Genomic DNA, 23,801 nt, shown 5'->3' on the forward strand with positions numbered 1-23,801 from the left:
GACCATCCCACCAGGCAGAGCAAAAGCCCTTCATCCCACCTTTTCTCATGGGGAGGAATCTGCCCCTCAAAGCCACAGACTTCAAAACCATTTTTTTCTTCTCCATGGAAGGAATTAATTGCTTTAACTACACATTGCGGTGGGTACAACTCAGTATCTTTTTAATTGGCGTGTCACCTGTGTTTATTGCATTCTCTCATGAAATCTCATGATTGGTTTGAGATCTATTTTGCTTGTTTAGTCACTGACCTGTGGAGAAGTCAGGAGACATGGATGGCTTTTCCAATGTTCCTACCAACTTTGATTGACTCACTTTTAGATGCTTATCCAAAATATGATTTGTTTCCCCATCTGCAAAACAGAAGTTGTTGCTTAATCCCCCTTTAAAAACTTCTCTGAGAACCTGGGGTAGAAACCAGCCAGGGGGCTCCAAGTTGAGAGAATTTCCATTTTTCAAACCCATAAGAATTTTAATTCTGTGCTTTGAAATAGAAAGAAGTACGGAAATGTTAAACTCTTTTTTTGGGGGGGTGGGTGGTTTTTAAAAGCTCTATAATTTTGGTATGGTGAGAGAATTAAAAATAAATCCTTCCCACAAGACTTTAGCCTTGCACTGGACCAAATCTTGAAGGAAGCAATATTGCTGTTGATTATAGTTGTCAGGCTTTGGCATTTCTGTGTTGTGGAAACCAAGTACCAGGGCTCAGGCACGGGGCCTCATCCCAACCATGCTCTGCTTTCTCATCTCTGTTATTCCCAACTGAAAGCAGTGAAATGCCTCTCATCTGCAGGGATCCATTTCAGGCTGCTCAGGGAGGAGCTGCCAAGCCCGTGGTGAGAGGCAGCAGAGGAGCACGGCGGCACGGCCAGGCACGGCCACGCTGACACGTGGGCAGGAATCACCTGGCTCTTCCATGTGGACTCTGCCCACAAAAATCAAGTCCTACTGACTGCTGGAAAAGTCATCCCTCCCATCCTCACAGTGCCAGGCAGGTCAGGGAGTCATTCCATGGATTCAGGGAGAGGTGCACACCCCCGTGCATCGTCGGTGCCCTTTGCAGAGCCGGAGCAGGTGGGACTCACGTCACCAGCAGCTGGAGCAGCCCCCTGCCCAGCCTGTTCCTGAGACTGTCCCCCTCCCACCCTGGTGGTGGGTCCAGGCTGGAAGGAGACACCCTGGCAAGGAGACAACCTGGCAGGTGGCCACGGGAAGTTCTCTGGTTACTCAGGTGGCCCCACGCAGGTAGTTTTGCTTAATGGTATTAAACAGAGGGGGATAAAGTTACCTCAGGGATCAAGTGTGAGCTTTGTACAGCATGACCTGTGGGAGTGTGGCAGCAGTGGGAGCCTCTCGTGCCATGGAGAGGCCTGGGATGTCATGGGAAGCCAGCATGTAGGGGGCAGATTTACTGGGGAAAGAAGCTAGTTCAGTCCACCTGGAATGGGGGGACTGCTCTCAATAAAACCCACCTATTCCCAAGTGTAGCCCTTCTGTTTGAGCACAAGGGCTTAGTTTAATTTTATAAAATTTTAACTATTAATTTGGGATTACCTCCAAACAAACCAAAGCCATTTATCCTCCTCTACCTCCTCTTGCCCAGGCCCATCATCAGCCCAGGTCTACCTCCAGTCATGCTGGAGCCATTCATCCCTCTCCATTTCCTTCCGCCACTGCTTTCCTCCACTGCTATTGCTGGAAATAATCTCCACAGTTAAAACCAACCATTTCAGAGTGACCATGCGTCTGCAGCTGTGTGAGTCTGGGGTAGGAACCAAATATCAAATAACAAATCAGAGAGGCGGTGTCAGGATCTGCTTGCTGGCACGTGGGCGGAGGGGAGGCGGACAACGTGCCCAGAAGTTGCTGCCTCAGCTCTGGTGACACTGGCAGGTTGTCCTGTGTCCTCCCTGGAAAGCTGGCTCCTGCTGGGGTGGGAGCCACAGTTGCCTGCTGTCACCTCGCCAGGCTCTGGGTGGTGCATCCAGATATAGAAAGAAGATGCTATACAAGGAAAGTTACAGTGGATATGTATAAGCACATGTACACACAGGGCTGCTCATCTCCACTGTCAACCCAGAAAATGCCAATTTCAGTCACATTAAACCATTAAAAGAGGTGCTCCCTTGACTTCTGTGAAGGCAGGACAAATTTCAGGCGGGTTTCTGTTGGAAGGGAGAAGTGATGAACTCTTGTTGAACCGGGGCTGGAAGCAGACAGTCGCTCCTATTGAACCAGCGCCGTGTAAGGCTGCCCTCATTAATGAATGTCAGAGAGCCCGCCTGAATCAGAGGTTTCAGGCCTCTGCTTTTTCTCTTTTAATTGCATTTTCCAGAGTTCACAGGCTAGAGTAAGTGGGGGAATTTCTGATGGGTCAGAAATGTCTGTGGTTTGGAAAGAATTTCAGGCATCCTTCATGTGACCTCCTCCTCCTCCTCCTCCTCCCTGTGCACAATTGTTGCTTTTAAAAGAAGCAGTTATAATGGGGGACCAGAGGATCTGCCTTGCAGAAATGTTGCCCTCAGTCCTGCTTCTTGCAAATCCCTTCTTTAACCTGTGGACAGGGAGAGGCCAGGAAGATGTCCAAGGGCAGGGGCCTGGCAGTCAGGCCCTGCTCTCCTGTGTGAGCCAAAGCCTTCAGCAGCCACCATGGAAGCCTTCCACTTATGGAAGCAGCCACAACTCCCATGCTGTTGGTGGAGTTTGGGGTTAATCTGGAGCCAAGTCCAGGTTTGCAGAGCCCCAGGACTGGATGGGACTCTCTCCCTTCCCAGAGATGGGGGAAAGGCCCCTGTGCTCCCTCACTGACTCAGCTGGCCTGGCTGATCCTAATTAAGGCTGCACACTGGGAATGCCTCTCAGCTGAAGGCTTGATTGAATAAAGGCTGCAAGATTTAGCTAATGTACCCCAAATCCCAGCAGAGTGTTCCTCATTTAGACAGTCACTTGTGCCTCCTCAGCTCTTCCTTTGCCATGGGCAGGACATGATTCAATTGTCACCAAGCCACCAGGGAGTGAGGGCAGACTGAGCCTGGAGCAGGGCACCGAGGGGAGCAGAACAGGTCTCCCAGCCTCAGTTTCCCCACCTGCAAAACCACTGGTGCCCCTGCAAGGTGCAGAGCTGTCCTGCAATGGATGTGGGGTAGTTGTAGCACTGGGTCAAATCACAGGTGTGTCTCTGGGGGGACACATGATGTTGTCACCATGTGTGAGGAGGGAAAAGAGCTGGGCTTTTCAACATCTCTTAGCAGCCTGGTGGTGATCTCTCCATGAAGTGTTTAAGGCTTCCTGATGAAAAGGTGAAGGAAGGCATGCTCAGCTCTGGCTGACTGCCCCATGCTTCCTACCATGGACTGTGGAAGAAGCTGGACCCAGCATGAACAGGTAACTATTATCTCTGCAAAACTCCAAAAGAAATTGCTTTCCTTGGGCCCAAGATTTTGTCATCAGGGCTGGCTGCTGCCCGCCTCTATGTGTCGTTCCCAGGCTGCAAAACCCTGCTCTGGTTAAATCTAAGAGGCAAGATGATGAGTAAGGGCCCAGATCCTTATTTAGATGTTGTGCTGCAAAACAGGAGGGTGTTTGCATGAGAGGGAGGGATGGGGATATTTTTCTTTAATTATTATTATCATTTTAATAGTAAGGAAAAAAAGCTCCCTTCAAAGAGAACCTCCTTATGAATTTATAGTCCTCCAACCCAGTATTTTATGATCTCAACAAGAAGCTCATAAAACCAAGTATTTGGAAAGGGTGAAGAAAAAGAAAAAAAAAGTGTATAAAAGAGGCACTGGGAAGTCTCAACTGCAAACATGGAGGGAGGTTACTTAAGACAAGAGTTCCCATAGAAGGAGCTGGGCTAGCTCAGCAGGAAGGATGCTTTATGGGATACCTTTTACGTGGGCTCTCCTCAGTGCTGTGAGGTGCTCTCAGCACAGGGGCATCCTGCAGAGGGCAAGCAGGGAGGACACAGTGGGCTTTGCTTTATCCTCTGGCAAAATCCTTACTCATCCCAGGGATCTGCAAGGGGATTGCCCAGCTAGGAGAGGGGGTGGCTCGACTGGAGGAGGCCCAGTCGTGGGTCTGGAGGATGCTGTTGTGTGTTGTGCAAGCTGCTCAGAACCCCTCATTTCTGCAGGGATCCAGGGAATGTGTTCTGTTTGACCTGGGGCTGGAGAGGGTTCACAAAGGTGGAGGTGTGCCCAGCAGAAGACCCTCTGGCAGGTGGGCACAGGCTCTCTGCTACCTGCACATGGCAGAGATGTCTCTCCTTACAGGCACTGACTGCTGAAAATGACAAGGCAGTACATAGTAAAAACCAGAAAAGCTGAAAATCTGGTATTCAGCAGTCTGAATTTCTGTGTGAGGGAGGGAAGTTATCTTTTAGGGTTTGGTGGTTGCTTTCTTTTTCTTTTTGCCCTTCGTGTTCCCCAAAGGCTCTGCTGTGTTTTACATGTTCTGGTTCAGCAGCCTCTGAGCACCTTCCCCTTCAGTGCTGCTGGAGAGGAGCAGGCTTGGCTCTGCAGGACACCCTTTGCTGGGTCTGGTGTGCTGAGCACAGCCTGGCCACGCAGCTGGGCTGCCAATGATCCAGGGAGCTTGAACACCAAAGCTGCAGTGTCTGCTACCTAGATAAATTCAGTGCCCCTTCCCCACATGCTAAAGGCAGTGAGGAACATCAGTGCCAAGCTCTGCCCTTTAGCCACAGTGACTGGTTTTCTTGTGTTTAGTCTACTGCATTTCTGTGCTGGATTGGAGTCCTCTTGGTGTCTCCATGAAAGCAGATGAGCTGTAATTAAACCATCTCCCAGGATCACCTGTGCCCTTTGAGGTTCTTCCTTCCTTTCTCTGGGCTATTCCCACCTTTTCAGTGTCTTTTCCAAATCCCAGACCTCCCAGCATGGGCTGGGTAAAAGCAAGCCTTGCTTTCCCTCTGTACCCCCACCACCAACATGCTAGGAGCTCATTCACCCCTTTTGCTACAGGGCTGTGCTGGGAGCTTGGATTTGTTTCTCTGCCCTTTCATGCTAAGGGTAGGTCTGTGGTGTGTCTGGGACCTCTGGGTGACAGGCAGCTGTCCCCTACAGCCAGCAGCAGGGAGAGGTGGCCTGCAAGCCACGGCAGCAGTGCCCATTGCTCTCCAGAGCTGCTCTTTAAAGGCCACGAGAAGATGTTGTACCTAAAGAGGCCTTAAGGACTCACTCCTGACTCCTCACTCCTGGAAAGGACACATAAGGATCAAGTTCAGCTGCTGGCCCTGCACAGGACAGCCCAAGAGTCACACCATGTGCCTGATATTGTTGTCCAAATGCTTCTTGAACTCTGTCAGGCTGGTGCTGTGAGCACTGCCCTGGGGAGCCTGTTGCAGTGCCCAGCCACCCTCTGGGTGAAAAACCTTTTCCTAATATCCAACACAAACCTCCCCTGGCACAGCTTCAGAGCCATTCCCCCAGGTCCTGTCCCTGGCCATCACAGAGAAGAGATCAGTGCCTGCCCCTCCTCTGCCCCTCCTGAGGAAGCTGTAACTGCACTGAGGTTTCCCCTCAGTCTCCTCTCGAGGAACACACCAAGTGACCTCAGCCACATCCCATATCGCCTCCCCTCAAGGCCCTTCATCATCCTCATTGCCCTCCTTTGGACGCTCTCTAATAATTTAATGTCTTTTTTATATCATGGCACCCAAAGCTGCCCCCAGCACTCGAGGTGAGGCTGCCCCAGTGCAGAGCAGAGCAGGACAATCCCCTCTCTTGCCTGGCTGGGGATGCTGTCCCTGATGTCCCCAGGACACGGGTGGCCCTCCTGGCTGCCAGGGCACTGCTGGCTCATGTTCAACTCGCCATGGACCAGGATCCCCAGGTCCCTTTCCATGGCACTGCTCTCCAGCCTCTCATTCCCCAGTCTGTACATCCAGGGCTGCACCATCCCTGGTGCAGAATCCAGCACTTTTCCCATGTTGAACTTCACGTGGTTGGTGATTGCCCAGCCCTCTGATTTGCTGAGGTCTCTCCTGCCTTCGAAGGAACCAACAGCTCCTCCCAGTTTGTATCACCTGCTCAGTATCCCTTCCAGTCCTCCATCCAAGTCATTTATGAAGATATTGAAGAGCACAGGGCCAAGGGCTTCCCTCCTGAAGCCAGCCTGGCTGTGACTGATGACTGTGTTGTCCTTCAGGTGTTTTTCAACACCTCCCAGAATAATCTCCTCCATAACCTGACCAGGCACTGAAGTGTACAGAGCAGTATCTCTTGCTTTTTGTATTTCTTTGTTTTCTATTAAACTCATCATCGGTTTAAAGATGTGTAAGAGTGACTCTTTCACAATTTGCACTTTGGAAATGAGGAAAGTGTAATACTTCCCCTACACGTGCAGAAATGCGCTCAGTTTTTCCAGAACAAGATATTTACTTCCTGGCCAAGATCCAGAATGGAAAATTTAAGAGTAGTAAAATATTTCTGAGCATGGGGGGGTGAGGGGGGGATGGGTGTTGGTTTTGATTTTGCATATTCTTTTGTTTGTTTGTCTGGGAGGTTGGGGTTTCTTTTAAGTTGTGGAGGGTGACTGCCCTTTTCCCCAGCTCCTTGCACAGCTGCAGCAGGATGCCCCTATTTTGGGAGGTACAAACTGATGTGATTCTCCTTGGTTTCCCCCACACCTGGCCTGGGGGCTATGAAAGAAAGCCTCTGTGGGAGATGATAAGGTGTGTAATTCTGTCCGTGCACACACTGGAACAGGTGAGCCAGGGAGCAGCAGGGAGGCTGGGCAGGGCTGTGGGAGGTACCACCTGTGTGTATATATGCATATAGGACTGTGAAGACAATGGCTCTCCCCTGCACTGCACCCAGATACGTATAAGGCATAAAGAAACACATTTTTATAGGCTTTATTTTCTCTCTTATCTGTGCATGCCCTCAGAAATACTAATTACTGAGTGTAAATTGTTGGGAAACAGCTGCACAAGTCCATCCATTTGCTGGTAGACTCATTTCCTCTGCATCCTTCCACCCCTGCATTTTAGAGAGGAAAGGGATTTATTATAAGGCAGCACTGTGGAAAAAACTTCCTTAGAGAAACCCGCTGGATAATCTGGGAAAGGCTTGAGTAATGGAGCTTTTTGTGAGCTAACAGAATAAAACTACTCCACAAAAATATTATCATTGGGAACATGAGCTGAAAAGGGAATGATTCATGTGAAATCCGGGATGTTCCTATGAATCAGTGCTGTGAAAAGTAGGAGAGGGCTGGGGCAAAATGAGCACCCGAGACCTGCCCTGAAGCATGGAAAAGATAAAACACCTTTAATAAAAGCCTCGTCAGGAAGTAGCAGGGAGTGTGAGACAGACTTGGGAAAACCACAGGATGGAGAGTCCCTAGAGCTAAGGAGAAAGCTGTATGAGGAGCCTGCATGATTGCTGATAGAGTTATGATTAAGGACCAGCAGGCAGAATTTCCTGTGATACTCCCTGCAAGTAAAAACAAATCTCTTCACCCCCCTGCGCCTACACTGCCTCATCCAGGAACGTGAGAAAAGAGACTGCTGCCAAAAAGAAGCTTTGTGGGCTATCTCTGCACTTTACTGGGAGATACTCCTTCAGAAGAGGCTTAGTGAAACAGATTAGGTCGAGAAGAATCTGTGACCTAGCAATCTCCTTCCTATCTTTCTGAAGGAAAAATTAGTCCCATCCTACTGTTTAATGTTTCACAGGCAGCAGAACTTGTGCTCCTGACTCACCCAGGGCTTTTGAAACCTACCCCTAATTTCTTCCCTGATGCTGCCACTGGTTGAGGTGATGGAGGAGAAGCAGGAGGTTTGGCTTTTGTGGCATCTTTGCTTTCTTTGTGCCTTGCCAGAGACTTCATGGTAGCACTGAAGTTACCTGGTGCTGCATGCAAGCCCTGGGCCCCAGGGGAGCCACGGGGCCAAAAGCTGCTGGGTTTCCTCTCCCATACCTTTGTGGCTGGGCTGCTCCTGCCTCTGACAGTCCCCTGAGGTGCTGTGTTGATGAATTCAGACTGGGACTTTCTGTCACACGCTATATTTAGGCTGTGGATTTGCATTGTTAACTTGGGTGTTTTAATGAGCAGGCGCTTGCTTGTGGCAGCAAGCACTTGCCTCTTATGGGCTGTGGCACTCTGATGTGGGAGCATCTCTGTTGTGCGGTCAAGAATGCTGCATTAAGGAAGAGAAAATGAAAAAAACACCCTTTTTTGGTCACAGGCAGGTCCTAGATGCTCCTGTGTCCAAAGCCTTTGGCAGGTTATTGGTACTGTCTCTGGCTATAACTCACTTTGTGGTTCCTGTGCTGTCTCACTTTTTGGAGGTGGCACAAATGGCCTGGGATGCCACCAGGCAGGGCTGGGGCTGTCAGATGCTGGGGCCAGGGGGGAATCCCTGGCTGCCATGACAGCCCCTCCCCTGCACACTCATGGTTTGCACTGCTTTGCAGGGTCTTTTGCTGAAACAAAATGGTCTGGGTGACAAAATGGAAAAACTGGTCATTGCTTCTTCACAGATAGATCCTAAAAATACATGGCTATTGTTCCTTTCCTTATACCCAGCTGGGATGAGATGTTTTATAGAGGAAACAAGAAGATAAACAAACAATTCCAGTATGCAAGGGTGAAGGCTGTTGTCCAATTTTTTTCAGCTTCCTGAATCTGACTCCTAGATCTTTCTTTGCTATCAGGTTTTCCGTCTCCAGCTCCCTTTCTGAGGAGCAAAACAGGAAAGATGGCTGAGGATGTTCGTGTTGAAGGCCAGGCTGAGATATTGCATGCAGGGGGACACCAGGGCCCTCAGGCCATGGTGCTGCTCCTCCACATGTCCCTGACTCAGCTGTGGGTCATCAGGGCTGGGGAATGCATGCATTGTGCCCCTGGCATGTGTCACATGCTGGGAAGCTGCCACAGATGGGAAACCCACTGGTGGATGTCACTGCTCTGGGTGTGATCCTTCTGCAGCACCCAGAAGCCCACCACTGTTGTTGGTAAGGTCTGATGGGGTATTTATGTGAAAGGTTCTTGCTGGCCCCAACCTGGATATTCCTGCCTGGCTCAAACTGAGCCACTCCTTTCTTCCCACCTCCCAGCATGGCTGTCACCCTGCTCAGCAGTTTAACTCTGGTACCTCTAGTTTGGTCTGAGCACAGGGAGGAAGCACAGCACTCAATGGGTTGGGAAAAAAAAACCAACCCAAACCAAAGCATATTGCAGGTGGCATGAAGGTCTGGGCACCAGGATACAAATCCTTGCTCATTTTAGCAGCAGGTTGATCTGTCACAGCTCAGGTTTGGTGGTGTGTTGTTTTTGTTCCATTCAGAGGGGATGCTGGTCCCTGTGTGGTTGCAAACGCCTGCATCTGTACACATTTCCTAAATCACAGTGGGTGATTTAGTGCAGAGCTTCACATGGCCTTGATTTGCCCCCTGACATTATACAAAATCAGAAAAACGTGGAGTGAGGCAACCCTGCTTCTCAGTCACCAGTTCTGCAGCTGGTGTGAATCAACCCAGCTCCTTGGGTTTTTGTGGAATTGCACCCCTGCACCCCAGAGACCGTGCAGCTCCTCACTTGTGAGGCTTCCTCTCAAACCTGTCTCAGTGTCAGACCCTGCACCAGGACCTGGACAGCAACACTGCATTTTGCAAGCCCCGTGCCCAGCTGCTGCTTTGCTTTTTGTGCAAGCTGGCCATCCTCAGCAGGGCAGGGACAGGATGAGCACATCTGTCCATGTGCTGCCCTGCTGTACTTCAGCAGGGAGGCACTGGAGGGAACAGGCTGCCTCAGCAGCTCCAGCCTCAGTTTTTTTTGTTTTTTTTCTCTGTGATAATTGCTTGCCACATGGGGATATAAAGTCAGCATGATCACTTTTTCAGGGTGATGAGGGAAAAAATACCTATGCAACAACCTCAGACCTGAGAGCTCAGCCCCTGTGGTTGGAGCCTGCTGCTGGAGTTTGGTCAGTGGTTTCCTGGTGCATTGCAGGGCACCTCTCAATCAGAGCACCCCCAAGCTTCCTGGGTTTGCCAGCCCAGACCCTGGCTCTGCTGCTGAAGAATCTGTTCTTGAGCTTGGGTTAAACCAGTGAATTTAGGATGCAGGTTGCCTGGTGGGCTGTCAATGTATCCCATTATGCTTGGACAGGAGCAGCCAGGATTTGGGAGATTTGCCCTTTGCCCTCAATAAGCCTAAAGAAAACCCAAGTGTATCCTTGCATAGTTATGAGTCTGTAAAGTTGTTCTAATTGTTATGTGAAAAAAAGAACCTGCTATTCTGAAATACTTTTAATAAGCTTCAGTAGGCTGGTACCACATGTCAGGTGGGGCTGGGCTGCTGGGCAGGAGTTGTCTGACCCCTCCAGAGCAGCCTGGCCTTCATCAAACAGCACTCCTCTCCTGGAAATCTCCAGTGCATTTTGATTCTGCTTAAATACTTACTTGTGACTCCATTCTAATGGCATCTGGAGTGGCATTGGAGTGTTACCTTCCCTGCAGCTTTGGACACCTGTAGGGGTTTATGCTATCACCTGATTGCTGGCTGGATCAGCATGAATTGCCCCAGGGCTGCTGCTAGCTTGAGGCACGTGTAGGGAGGGAAAACTGGGGAGGCTGGGAACATCTCTCATAGTGCCTGTCCGAGGACATCAATCAGCCCTCAGGACCTTCTGCCCTGGCCCACCCCTGCCAGGGCTGCAGGCACCAGGAGGGCTTGGGGAGCAGCTCATGGGATGGGAGAGTGTAGGGGAGAAGCCATCAACCTGCCTGGGTGTCTTGGGCAGCGTGGGCACCTCGGGGAAGGAGGGTGAGTGGTCTGCGTTCCTCCAGCTTGCAGGGAACAAAGGTCCCTTTCGATCAAGTGCCATTGTGATGGATTTCAAGTGAAACTGAGACAGGGCTCCCCACCAAAAGGCACTGCGAGCAGCTGCCCTTGCTCAGCGTTTGATCTCAGCCTCCCCTGTCTCTGTTCCTTTCACGGAGCACCTGGAAACAGCTGACTAATGGAGATGTGCAGATGGTCATCAACTGCTGCATTATACAGCACGTGGCTAAAAATAGCCAAGGTTGCAGGTCCAGGCCCCAGCTCTGCTGGGAGAGATTTGCAGGGCACAGTCAAGAAGCGACTTGTCCCCTGGTGCCATGGCAACAGCTCTCAAATGTGAGCAGCAGGACAGCAGCAGCGTGGTGCTGCTCCACTGGTGCACAGGATGATGACCTTGGAGAAGTGGGAAGCAGCAAGGTGGGCCATTGTTCCCTCCCACAGCCCCTTTTCCCAGCCTGCAGCCATCAGCTCTGGAAGAAAAGAAGAGACTTGTGAAGGATGGGCTAAAAGAAGGAAAATGTGCCTCGCTGCATTTGCATTTAGATGGTAAAGATAAGGATAATTAGGAATTACCAGTAAAGAGTGATACAGGAAAAATGCAGTAGGGAGATTTGTAGTTTTATCACTGAGAGTTTCTGTACTTCTTTTTGTGAGCTTTTTCTGTTCTGCTTGGTTTTAGCTTAGCACCATGCTGCCTGTTAGCTATGGTGCTGTGGGTTCTTGCTGGAGGATGACTGAAGTAGACTGGTTTCACTAGGAGATGGAACTGGAAGTGTTGTAAATGCTGTCCAAACCAAAGAGGGCAAAGGTCCATCTGCAGCTCCTCAGCAATAGCTGTCTTAGCACATTGCAGCTCTGCTGTTTGTCACGTTGTCACACGGTCTCTGCAGTCTGACGGGTAAAATGTCACTTTTCCCTCCACTGTGAGGGAAAAGGAGATGGGAACTGAACTGAGATAAACAATTCAGGTACTTCTGCAAATGTTTTTTCTCCAAAGGGCTGAGGTGTAAGAGTTTAATAGAGTTTGTTCTGAGCACAGGGAGGAAGTGTTCTTCACTCCAAATAGCCTTAAAAACTCAGCATTTTCTTGCAGAAAGTTGTTGGGTGCATCTTTGTTTTCTACTCTGTTTTCACATGAGGAAACAGACTGGATATTCTGGACCTTCACCATATGTGGCATAACCTGTCTCAGTTTTCTCAGTTTTCAGGGGGTGCTTATGATAATTTTTTTTTTTTAAGGAGTTAAATGTTTTCCATAATCTCAGCCACAAATACATTAGATGGCCTGGCTAGTATTGGGCCCAGCATCAGGGCAGCTCAGCCCCCTTGAAACCTCCCTGTGGGCACCCAAAATGAGACAACCCCAAGCACCAGACTTGGGTATACAGGTTTTTAGTGGGACTCCCACGAGTATTTGATGTCCTCATTTGAGAAGGGGAAGTGGTATAGGAAAATTGAAATGGAAAGGGGTAGAGGCCCAAATGTTTGGGTACAGGAGAGGAACTGAAGCATAGCCATGTTTCAGAATTCTCTGTCTCCACCCATGCTTGTGCTCAGCACTGTGTCTCCTCCTGCACAGAGAGCTGCTCTCCTGAGGGAGTTGGGTCCAAGGCATCAGTTGGAAACTGAGTTTTGAGGCTGGTGAGCTTGGTTCAGCTGAGTGAAAAGATAGAAGCCATTCAGAAAAAACACAATCCAGATTCGAGTTTAAATTTTATGCACATATTTGAGTTTGGCTACACTGAATTTTCTTGTAGGTGGGCCTCTTTGTCAGTAAGGCTGAAGAAAAGTCCCTGCTTTATTCTGTCGAGCTCTTTTATGGGAAAGTTAAACAAATGTTTACCTCTCACAACATTGATTATCTGAATGAATGAATGACTGCAGAAGGACAGCCCTGCCTCTGAGAGAGGGACCTCCCCTTTCTCAGAGTGTGCTCTTGGGCAGGTGCTGCAATTCCCTGCTTGGGACTGAGCAGGAAGCATGGAAGGGGAAATGACATAAAAGCAATCAAATAAAATATATTTAGGAAGTACAGTCCCCAGCATTGCTTCTGGGAGTGGGCACCCCTTAACTCCCATTCTGATGCTAGAGTAGATTTAACAAGGTGGGTTGAATAATGAGTGGCTTGAAATGAAAAGCCTCTGATGCAAAGAGCATTGGAAGAAGAAAAAAATCTGCAAGAATCAGACACCTGCAGGATTCAGATGGCTCTCCTGCAGCTCTGACTCTCAAGCTGCTGAGTGAGGGTGTTTCTGCATATTGAAAAGAGCTTGAGAAAAGACCTCATGGGGATGCAGTTCCCCTTAGCTGGAGGAGATCATGCTAGTCTTGTCCTGGGAAATGCTGGTGTCTCTCTGCCAATGACCAGAGCCAGCAGCTCAGTCCAGTTTTGTGTCTTTGCTTGGCTCTTTCAGCAACTAAATCATCGCTCAGAGCTGGCACTGCCCTGGAACGGTGGCACCTCCCTGCACTTTCTCATTCATGTTTTGCACTGCTGGATGGCCTCGAACAAAGCAGAGCTCAGTTCCCACAAAACCCAGATTTTTCCCAGTGATACTGGCTTCTTCCCTTGGATAACAAGGCCCTGATGAGATGGGAACCCTGTGTGAAACTGTGCCCAGGGCAGCGGGCTGGGCAGGCAAGGAGCTGTGTTGCCCTAACAGGCACCTACAGGAAGGGCGGTGGAGCAAGCGGAGCACCTGCAGAAGTTTCCAGGCACCAAGAGCCCACCCTGCCTTCAGAGATCATCCATCACAGCAGCCACCAAGGGAGAGCATTTACCAGGCACAAACTTGGCTGCTCTTTGAGCTGCTCATCAAGGCAGTGGCTACAAGTTGGGTCGTTGCTTTCTGGCACTCCCGCCACGAAGGCTCCGTCACCACCCACGTTTCACCCACGGGTGCTCCTTAACCAAGGCAGAGAAACTGAGGACAACCTGCACACTTTCCTCCCCCCAACAAGCTGCCCCTGCACCCTCCACAGCCAGCCGGCCTTGGGGCTGGTTTCCAGCTCAAGGCCAGCAGTGGGTCTGGAGTGCTCTTCATCCATCCCATGGAGACCACGCTCCACAGGAGGTGCTGCTCAGAATCTGCCATTCTTAGCAAAGCATCACTGTAGATTTCCCTCCACTGCTCTGAGAAAACAAGGTGATTGCGAAGGGGAAAATGTTCAGCAGGTGCTGCTTTCAGGTGTGTTTTGAGCCGTGGCTGCCCCACAGAGGGAGTAGTGAGAGCCCCCTCTGCAGTGCCTGCAGCACCTGGTGCTGTGCCAGCCGTGGGTAGGGGCAAGGCGGCTGCAGTGGCTATTAGAGGCTCTCATCAGTCGTCAGTCAGGGTGGATGTGAGACAAGGATGTGATTAGGAAATGGCACCATGAGTGAGAAGTCATCTATCAATTGGACTTATTAACCTAAATGTGTCAAGTAAGTTTCCACCGAAAGGAGAAAATTTATTTATTTTTAATTTGGGCCATTTTAAAAATGGAGAAAGAGACAAATTTGTAAATCTTTTTATTTTTAATGTAAGCAACATTACTTACCAAAGCTTCAGAGAGCACATGGTTATTTGTTTACCTGTCTCCAGCCCGAAAACAGCTGGCAGCAAAGGACATACTGGCATGACAGGGAGAACAGGGTGAAGAATAACTCTCCAAAGAAGCTCTTTCCAGGGATTTCCAGGTGCTTTCTACCAGACTAATGCTGCTGCAGCACTCTATGTCTGCCTCTTGCCTTCTCTGCCTGCACAGTGTCTTGCAGGCAGCTGCATTTGCGCTGTCAGTGTCCCCAGACTGGGAGGACACGGGCCAGCCCAGGCTGAAGCCACTCAGGCACCGTCAGCCTGGTTCCCCTCCAGCCGGGCGGGTGCACCGAGAGAGGGCACGTGTCTGTCAGCAAGGACTGCAGGCAGCACCTTGCTGCCTTTGGGGGGCACACAGACAGGATGGAGAAGGTATCAGTTCCTCAGGATTGCAAAGCAAATCCAAAGTTTTTGGGAGGGGAGGCCACTTGCAGCTTAGCTTAGTGACAGACTGGTCAGCAGTACCAATCAGCTGGGGAAACTCAGCCAGCTCTGGGAGTCACTCCTGGGTCAGAGTCTCCATCCCAAGGTGTCTCAGGGCATGTGGTACTGAAGAAAAGCAGTGAGTTTTGAGGTCTGGTGTGTCGTGTCAGTAATTTCCCACAGTCAAAACCTACTAAATGAAAATCTGCATCTGGATGTAATATTCTTAAATTTGTTTCTTCTTGGAATCTAAGACTTGAGTTTGGCAATTATAGAGAGGTTTTTAAGATGGCCCATCTTAAGAGAAGAGGTCCTTTCCTAAACTTCAAGTATATTCATACCTGGAGTCTTGATTTCAGCCCAATCCTTGTTTAAGATCTCTCTGGGCAGGACAAGTGTGGGACTTTTTTGTCTCTTGGGAGAAGAAAAAGCTGAAGTTCTATCTTGGTGCGATTCTTTTCTTCCCCTCCATCAGACTTTATTCTGTGCAACACACTTAAGTAAATCAGCTTTCTGCTTTCAGTGGCAACCAGGACCTGCTGCCCCCCTCTCAGGAGCAGGTGCCTGCTGGTCCCTTGTCCAACATGTAGGGTGCTTCTGGATGGCCACTGCCATTGCCCTCCTGCTGTGGCAGCTGTGCACCCTACAAAGTGTATGTAGGGTGTGGGGTGGTGTTCCTTCTCTGGAGGTCAGCACCAGGGGTGCAGGGGTGACCACTGACAAGGCTTTCAGGGCTGAACCTTTTGCTTGTGAGAAATTGAGCATCCTTCCAGTCCTGTGCAGCAATTTACTATGAAACCCAGAAAGAGAATGAACCACAAAGTTGCAAAGGCTGGAGCCAGTTCCTGTTGTACCCCTTGCAAATTCACTCCTTCCCCAAGCATTGAAAAATAATGCAGCTCTTCTGTGCCCTCTGACAAACTCCAATCATTTTTATAAGCAAACACTGAGTGCAAATAAAAATATTTTGGAGGTTCTGAAATGTTGATTCACTTAATGTTCCGGCCATAAAGGAAATAAAGGGCTAGAGATCAAAACTGTTTTCACAGTCTTGTCTAAAATGGGAAAAGGAATCATGGCAACCCAAATGTTTTTAGATAAACTTTGCCTCCAGTTGTGAGTTTATGCCTGGCTACCATGTTATTTTACAGGGGTTAATTTCTGCCAGTATTAGATGCATGGTTACTGCTGGTCTTCTGCTGGCCTCTTTGTCTAGCCTTGACAGGACCAAGAGGGACCTGCCCTAAGTTTGCTGGACCACTGAAGACCTGAGCATTGGGCACTGGAACAGGCTCCCCCAGGCAGTGGTCACAGCCCCAGGTTGTGACAGAGCTCAAGAAGGACAATGCTCTCAGGCACATGGAGTGACTTTTGGGGATGGTGCTGTGTGGGGCCAGGGGCTGGACTCCACGATCCTTGTGAGTCCCTCCCACCTCAGCAGAATCTGTGATGTGGAGCTGAGGTGCTGCAAGGTGCTGTCAGGGATTTGGGTGCTTTGGGTGCTTTTGAAGCCTCCAGCTCCCTCATTGGGTTTCCCTGTGTCTGTTTCTGAAGGCAGCACCCCACAGGGTGTCCCCAGACCACATGGGTATGCAGTGGCTGGTGTCACTACTGCTGGAGGCTGAGTCCCATGCTGCAAAGGTCTTGGCTTAGGTCTCTTCTGACACATCATTATTAATCTTCTGTGGGTTAATTTTTTTCTTCCTTCCCCCTCCAACAAAGCCTGAAAAAATGTCTGTGGGGTGCTATAGCCAGACAGGCTGATGCTTTCATCATGTGGTGCTCTGGGTTGTCATGTGTGAACACTCAGAAGAGGTCAGTGTGGAAGGAGGTACCAAAACTGGGGCCTTCCACATCTGCATTCCCCTGCCTCATGGGAAATGTAGGGAAACAATCCCATCAGCTGTGCTTGGTTTTCCTTCTGGAAGGAAGTACTTTGAGCAAACAAGGAAGAGGTTGCACAGAGAGGTGGGGGATCCCTGGAAACATTCAAGGCCAGGTTGGACAAGGCTCTGAGCAACCTGATCTAGTTGAAGATGTCCCTGCTCATTGCAGGAGGGCTGGACTAGATGATCTCTAAAAGGTCCCTTCCAACCCATACTGTTCTACGAATATGTGGTATGGATGACCACAGACTTAGGGCCTTGGAGAGAGCTACAGAGCTTAATCTGTCAGTGTCGATACACTTATTTACATTTTAAACCAGAATTGTATTGGTGGCTTACAAACAAAAGGGGAAAATTGTATTAGTCCTCTGGATTCAGTGGCTGCATGAGAAAAATTCAGAAAGAGGAAAGGAGGAGGAAGTGACTTATTCCTCCTGAAAAGGTAGTGTGGTAAAATGCAGTGTGAAGTTCAGCAGTGGTAAATATAGCTAAATCAATTGAGTTTAGTTCATATCCTGAGAGCCATAAATGTACACAGGTGAAATTTTATGAGCTTTTAAAAAGAACTTTATGAGCTTAGAGGGAGAAGCAGTATAATTTGAAACTAGCAATGGAAAAATAATGTAATATGGATTGTGGCATACCTAGAAAAACCTGTTAAACTCACCCTACAGAAGGACCATAAAGGATAAGCAAGGAGACAAGATCTAGGGATCTCTTTTATTCTTCACCAGGAGCTTGATCTAACCTTCTTTCAAAACTGTAGCATCCATTGAAATTACTCTCTGGGCAGTCCAGGAGTCTAAAGGACTCCCAGGGAAAAAGTCTCAAAGGGGAAAAAAGTGAAGAGGAGAGGAGGGAAATGTACAAGTCCTTGGTAGGCTCTGATAGTTCTCCATCACCCTCTGGTGCACCCTCTAGTTCTCCTCTAGGGGATTAGAGGTTGCCCCACTGCACACTTGATAAGAAGCAACGTTCTGAGACATGTGAAGATGCCTGGTCTTGTCTGCTTGGTATAAGAAGGGTGGCCTGTAGCCTCACCTGAGGCATCTGAAAACCAAAATATGCTCTCTCCAGATGCTCTTCTTTTATGAGTGGCCTTAAGAGCAGAGGACTGATAGCAGCAGCAGAAAGCTCAGAGTTGTGCAGGTGCTCTCATTTAAGAGACCAGGACACGTGTCCCCCTCACGCCTCCTGGTTTCCTGCTGAGCTCTGCCAACACCTGGAGCTCTCAGTGCTGTCTCCTCCTCTGTGCTGTGTCTCAGCAGAAGGGGTCAGTTCCTCGGGATTGCCAAGCAAATCCAGAGTTTTTGGGAGGGGAGGCCACTTGCAGCTTAGCATAGTGACAGACTGGTCAGCAATACCAATCAGCTTCTGTCCAGCCACGGTGAGATAGGGCTGAAAGCCAACCTGATAACTGCCAAGCCAACTGATCGATTTTAAATATCAGCATTTCCTCAAGTTCAAATAACATAATAATGTTACTTGATGCTATGTGAGTGGGTTATTTTGATTTGGTGAGGTCTTGCTTGCTCCTGACAGCGCTTCCTTAGACCTCAGTCTTTTGAGTGTGGTGAGACAGGCTGTGCCCTAGAGAGTTGCACATCAAAGCTTGTGACTAACCAAGCCAGTCTGGTTCAAAATCAGATGTCTAGGAGAGAATTTTCAGCAGACAGCTTGATGTAGAGCAGTAATTAGGTGGAGAACCTATTATTGACCTCTTCTCACAGGCAAGAATTTATGCAAGAACAGGAGTAGCCATCCAGCACTGCATTTGAGACATGGTCTTCTGAAACAGAGGCTTTATTCCAAATAAAACATTTTCCCCACATCAGTAATCAGATCTGGCTTTGATAAAAAAGTCATCAACAGGATCCTCGTATGGTGCTAATATCTTAGCTTTTCCTTCTGCAGTTGTGTTGGGTTATATATAAATATATATATGTATATGTATGTATTTAAAGCTCCTCTTGTTAATGCACCAAATATGTGTAGGCAATTAACAGAAGATTGTGTTTGATTATGGCTTACAAGAAAGTCTCCAGAGAAGTTACTGTTCATTAGTCAGTGAGCAGCCCTTTCAGCCATGAATGGTGACCTTGGCAGAAGGTCCTGGAGACCACAGAATTAATTGAGAAAGTTCTAATAAAGGCTGGTGCATGGAAAAAAAAATCCATATGACTAGTGCATTGTTGGCTTGTGAGGATACGTTTGGCAGATACCTATCCTGTTACAAAGTCACATACTGAGTTCATTGCCTCACTGTGCTTTCAGGGTAGATTTGATGACAAGCCAGAGAAAGGCAGCTTTAAAAAATGTTCTTTGTTACATTCTGAAAGACGTCTTGCAGTTTGACAAAAGTGTAGGCTCAATTAATAGGAGTCTGTTGTATTTAGCCAGATGCTTTTTTGGAATAGCATTTTTCCATGGCATCATAGTTACAGAAGTGGTTGTGAATGCATTCACTAGCTCATGTGGCCTAAATGAGTTTTCTTAATGAAAAAAATAGCCTTGTGTGTTGATTCCACTTGCTGTTGCTCCCTCAGTCACAGTTTGTTGTTTGTGAAAGCTCTGAAACTCTCTGTGTCTTTGAATTCATTGAGCCTACATAAGGGGGCAAAGATCAGTGTGGATGTAACTTCTTAAGCAGGCATGGCTAAACTTCAGGAGGGGCTTGGACCTTCTGAGCTAACACTATGGAAGTAAAAAGGGCTGGCATACATTAAAAGGGTAGTTGGGGTGTCTTTAGGCACTCATTGATTAATGTCCCAGCAAATGAAGTGACATTATCAGGTGCTAATTTCCCCCAGAGTGACAGTGCACTCACTGGAAATAAAGACCAAAGGGAGGTTTTGTGCCATAGCTTTCTCTGAATCAGGATATTTTGGAAGGACTGCACTATTCTCTCTCCTTGTGGAGCCACAATTAAGCAGTTGCATCAATATTTGTTCTGAGATCGTGGCCTCTGAAGTCACAGGACTGTGTCATCTTGAAACACGTGGCCCATGACCGTGGGGAATGCTGAGCAGTCCTAGAGGATGTGAGGTTTTAATCAAAGCACTCTGAAGTATTTGGGACTCTTTGTACTGGCTTGGATGGGTTTTAGATTGAGCTCTTGAAATCCAGCAAGTTTAGGCAAATAGGCGTGAGTAACCAAATGTTTTTCCAAAGCTCATTTTGTCATCAGCAGAAAAAACACTGCAGATGCTCAAGATGCACAATTCAAGCAATTAAAGTAGTTGTTGGGTTTTATTCTTTTAAACAGTGAACTTTTTCCCAAGAATACTGAAACTTGGAGGGTTTTATCAAATCCAAGGAAAGCTGTCCCCGCTTCCCCATCTCTCTTCTGACTGAAAACTACTTTTTTTGGTTACTATTTAAGGGGAAATGAGATAGGCTGTTAGCACAGTTCACAAAGATTTACTCAAAGGGGATAAAAACCTGAATGTTAGATTGGAAGCCAGCATGTAACTGGCGAGCAAGCAGCCTGCTCCTACGGTGTAGGCTCAAAGTTATCCTATGTGGTTGGACTTTTATGCCTTTTTTTTTTTTAAACAGTCTCCTCAAACAACACCGACGGGCTTGAGAGGAGCCAAAATATCCTGCCTGAACACCTGTGAACTTTGGATCTGGAAGCGAGCAGGGGGGTTGGTGCCAGCTCTCTGCTGGCGTGATGGATGGGTTTCCAGGGGCTCGGGGATGGGCCTGGCGCTGAACTTTGCCTTTTAGGAAAGGTCAGCTCCTTCCTGCCGTCCCACCACGTGCCAAGTGCTGGGATGAGCCAGGCGACGGGGACAAAGCGTCACACAGCACAATGAAGAGTGTTAATATGAGTAATTATTGCAGTATGTCACTGCACTATTTTAAGGCTGCTCGCTGCATGCCAAAGAGTGCTCTGGGCAGGGTTTTCATTACAAAATCCTGCCAAAACACTTCCTGAGGGGATCGTGATAAATATAGATAGCAGAGAGCCAGTCTGAATCCACTGCAGCGAATAGCAGGAGTGCACATGCCTTAGGGTCCTCAAGGCTCATAAAGCAGAAGATACTTGAGTTGGCTGAGGTCCCTGAATAATTCAGCTGACTCCAGTGAGGGATTTTCAGGTAGCATTTTGATATGGTATATTAGACATGCTCAGGAATCAGCTCTCAGCTCCCCCTACCAGCGCAGTGGGGGTCACTTTTATTTCTGGCCCTTGATTAATCATGATGGATCCCAGTCAGATGTTTTAGGACAACCGCTTTTCTCTTTTGTTACACAGCTTCATTGTTGACCATCTGCAGAGCAACGCTCTTTGCCTCGTGCCATGGCAGAAACAAATAGAGAACAAAGGAAAAATGTCTGGATGTTTTTAAACTCTCCCTTTATTGCATGACCATTCCCAGTCGCACACGCATGTGAGCAGCACCACCGCTGGTTTTGCAGGCAGCTTTATGTTCTCCTTCGCTGCCACCAGGGCTGCCAGACGTGCCTAACCCAGGTGTTGTATCTGTAGTGTTATCTGAGGACTACCGAGTGACTCTGATTTCCATCTCCCAAGGCTGCCAGATTTTGAATTTCTACTCAGGCAGTGCAGAGCAATGACTGCATTAGAGCACCTGTACGTAGGGGTCTGAGCAGGGTCACCTCACCTGGACCAGCTGGCCCAGGAGCCCCGATGCTGCTGCAGTAGGGACCACTGCAAACCAGTGACCCCATGCACACAGCAAAGATTGTGATGGCTTTGGCTTCTCTGAGAATACTGGTAGCATTCAGTAGCAAAACCTAGTGGGATGGCCATGCATTTCCTAGAGGCTGATTTTCACCACTAGCCCTGCTGGACAACAGCCAAAGCTACCAGGCCAGGAGGTGTTTTGTGTCTCAGTGGGTAGCAGAGTTGGGGCACAGAGTGTCCCCACAGTGATGTGGGATTGAAGACATGATGAACTGTACCACTTCTCCTTGGAAGCCTATAATCCTTCCTGCAGGTTCTGTCTCTTGGAGGCTGGTATAACTTGTTCCCTGTGTCGTTGTCAGATTGGGGCTGTTGCCAGAGTGTGAGATTGATGTTCTATGTACTTGTCCTGGACTTCTGCTGCTGTGTTTGGCAGCAGTGTAGCCTCTGCTGGCCCTCATCCTGCTCCAGACTCACTGACCAAGGCTGTCATGGAGTGTAACTTCTGGACGTCTTCTGTACTTCGTATGTTGCATATCGATTTGCTTTGAAACTTTCTCATCTCTATGTCTGAAAGACTCCTCCATGGAATGTTACTCCAAGAGACACCTGTAAGTCCTTTCCCCAGCCTGGCCTCATAAGTTCCTGCAGCTCTTCTCCCAGCAGAAACCAAGGAGCTTGCTCAACTGATGAAATCATGAGGAGCAGTGGAGAAAGCTAACAAAGGGGCCCAATTCCTCCCACAAGCCAAAAGCCCTGCTCATTCAGGGACAGCAAAAAGCCCCTTCTATAATAATTCCCTGCTGTATTTTCCCTTCTCACTTTCCTCCCGTGTCCTGGCTCCTGGAACCACCTGAGAGACCCCCAGGGCAGACCATGTGGGCTCCTTTCTGCCATTCACCTTCTCCTGTTCCCCTGTTTTGACCAGGCGTGTGAACAGAGCCCTTCTGGAGCACACACAGGGAATGGCAAGGTCACAGCAAGTTATTCCCATAGCTTCCTGTGAGTGTGGCTGTTCCATATGTTTTTACTCTTTGTGCTTTGAAACGAATTCTGCCATGATGGCTCTAAATGCTTGAGGAGAATTCCAGACAGTTCACTGAGAGGAGTGATGGTGCACAAGCAGCAAATGAACTTTGGTGTCTGTGTCTAACACACCCCATAGCTCTGAGGGCTTCAGGAAGGCAGAAACCTTTTTTTATCTTTTAAGGTATAAGGCTATCATAAATACAGAATTGTCCATACTAGATAAGGGGTGTATGTGTGTTACGTGGTTATTGATGTTTATTTTTTGTTATTCACGACAAGCAACCTGGATCAAAGTCAAAGCCCATTCTCTTATCTCCTGTATAATTACATGGGTAAAACAAACCCCAGACTGTCTTTTAAAAGTATGAGAGATGCTGATTTGCTCCTCAGTTTGTTTGTTAGAGGGCAATGCAGACAAGGTATCCAGCAATAACTCTGAAGGTGCAGGAAAGGGTGTTCTGGTAAGGTGATGTCTCTTTGCAGCATCTGCATTGCTTTGGTTGTAAAGCATAACAAGTGACTATGCAATAGGGAAAATGTCTACTCCAGCAGTTTTGTTCCTCACAGAGAACTCCCTGTACCTGCTGGGACAGCTGGATCAGTTGACTGTTACCTGCTCTATTTAATAGTCTGTTTTTGTGAGTGCCAAGAGCTGGAAAACAGGAATAACAACATGTTTAGAGGTCTGATCCTTTCTCACGACCCACAAGGACTGTTTCCACCACTCATTCCAGAGGAAGAGTTGCAGGTAGTGGAAGTGGAAAAAGTTATGAGGAAAGATAGCTGTGAAGGTTTGATTTGGACATGTTGATGTGAGCTAAAAACAATGATTATTTCCACTTCCCACCCTCCCTGTCCCACTCTCATTGTTCCCATCCTCAGCAGACTGACCTGTGGCTGCCTGTAACGATGTGCTTTTGACATACTTCTCTGTAATCTGGGTAAGACAAGTCATGTGAGAAGGGAAGATTTGGGATTCCCACTTTTTCTCCACTCTAACCCTCTTCTCTGGGCTCTCTTCTCCTCTGCTCTGTGCTTCAAAGGAGCTGTTTACAAAATAGTGAGTTATTCCAACCCCAGAAGGCACCACCTTTTAGCCACAACTATAAAAGCAAGACCAACTATGGCACCAAATAAAGTGCTGTCAGAGCAGCTCTGAGGACCTGTCATTCCTATTCCATTTCCATTTTACCCCTTGGTTTCACACAACCAGATTAATTCAGGGGTGGACAAGGTCTCAGGCACAGAGAAATGATTTTGGTAAGAAACACTGACTGTTGCCACAGGATACTGGTGACCTTCAGACTTGCGTAGCGGCTCAGCCTGTGGCCATCTGAGACTGAGAAGAAAATCTTCTTGAATAGAAGATTCCAATCGTTGACCTCATCAGTACAAAATTCGTATTTTGTGTGGGGGGGAAAAGC

The sequence above is a fragment of the Camarhynchus parvulus genome, chromosome 3 (genome assembly GCF_901933205.1).
Source record: "Camarhynchus parvulus chromosome 3, STF_HiC, whole genome shotgun sequence".
Lineage (NCBI taxonomy): Eukaryota > Metazoa > Chordata > Aves > Passeriformes > Thraupidae > Camarhynchus > Camarhynchus parvulus.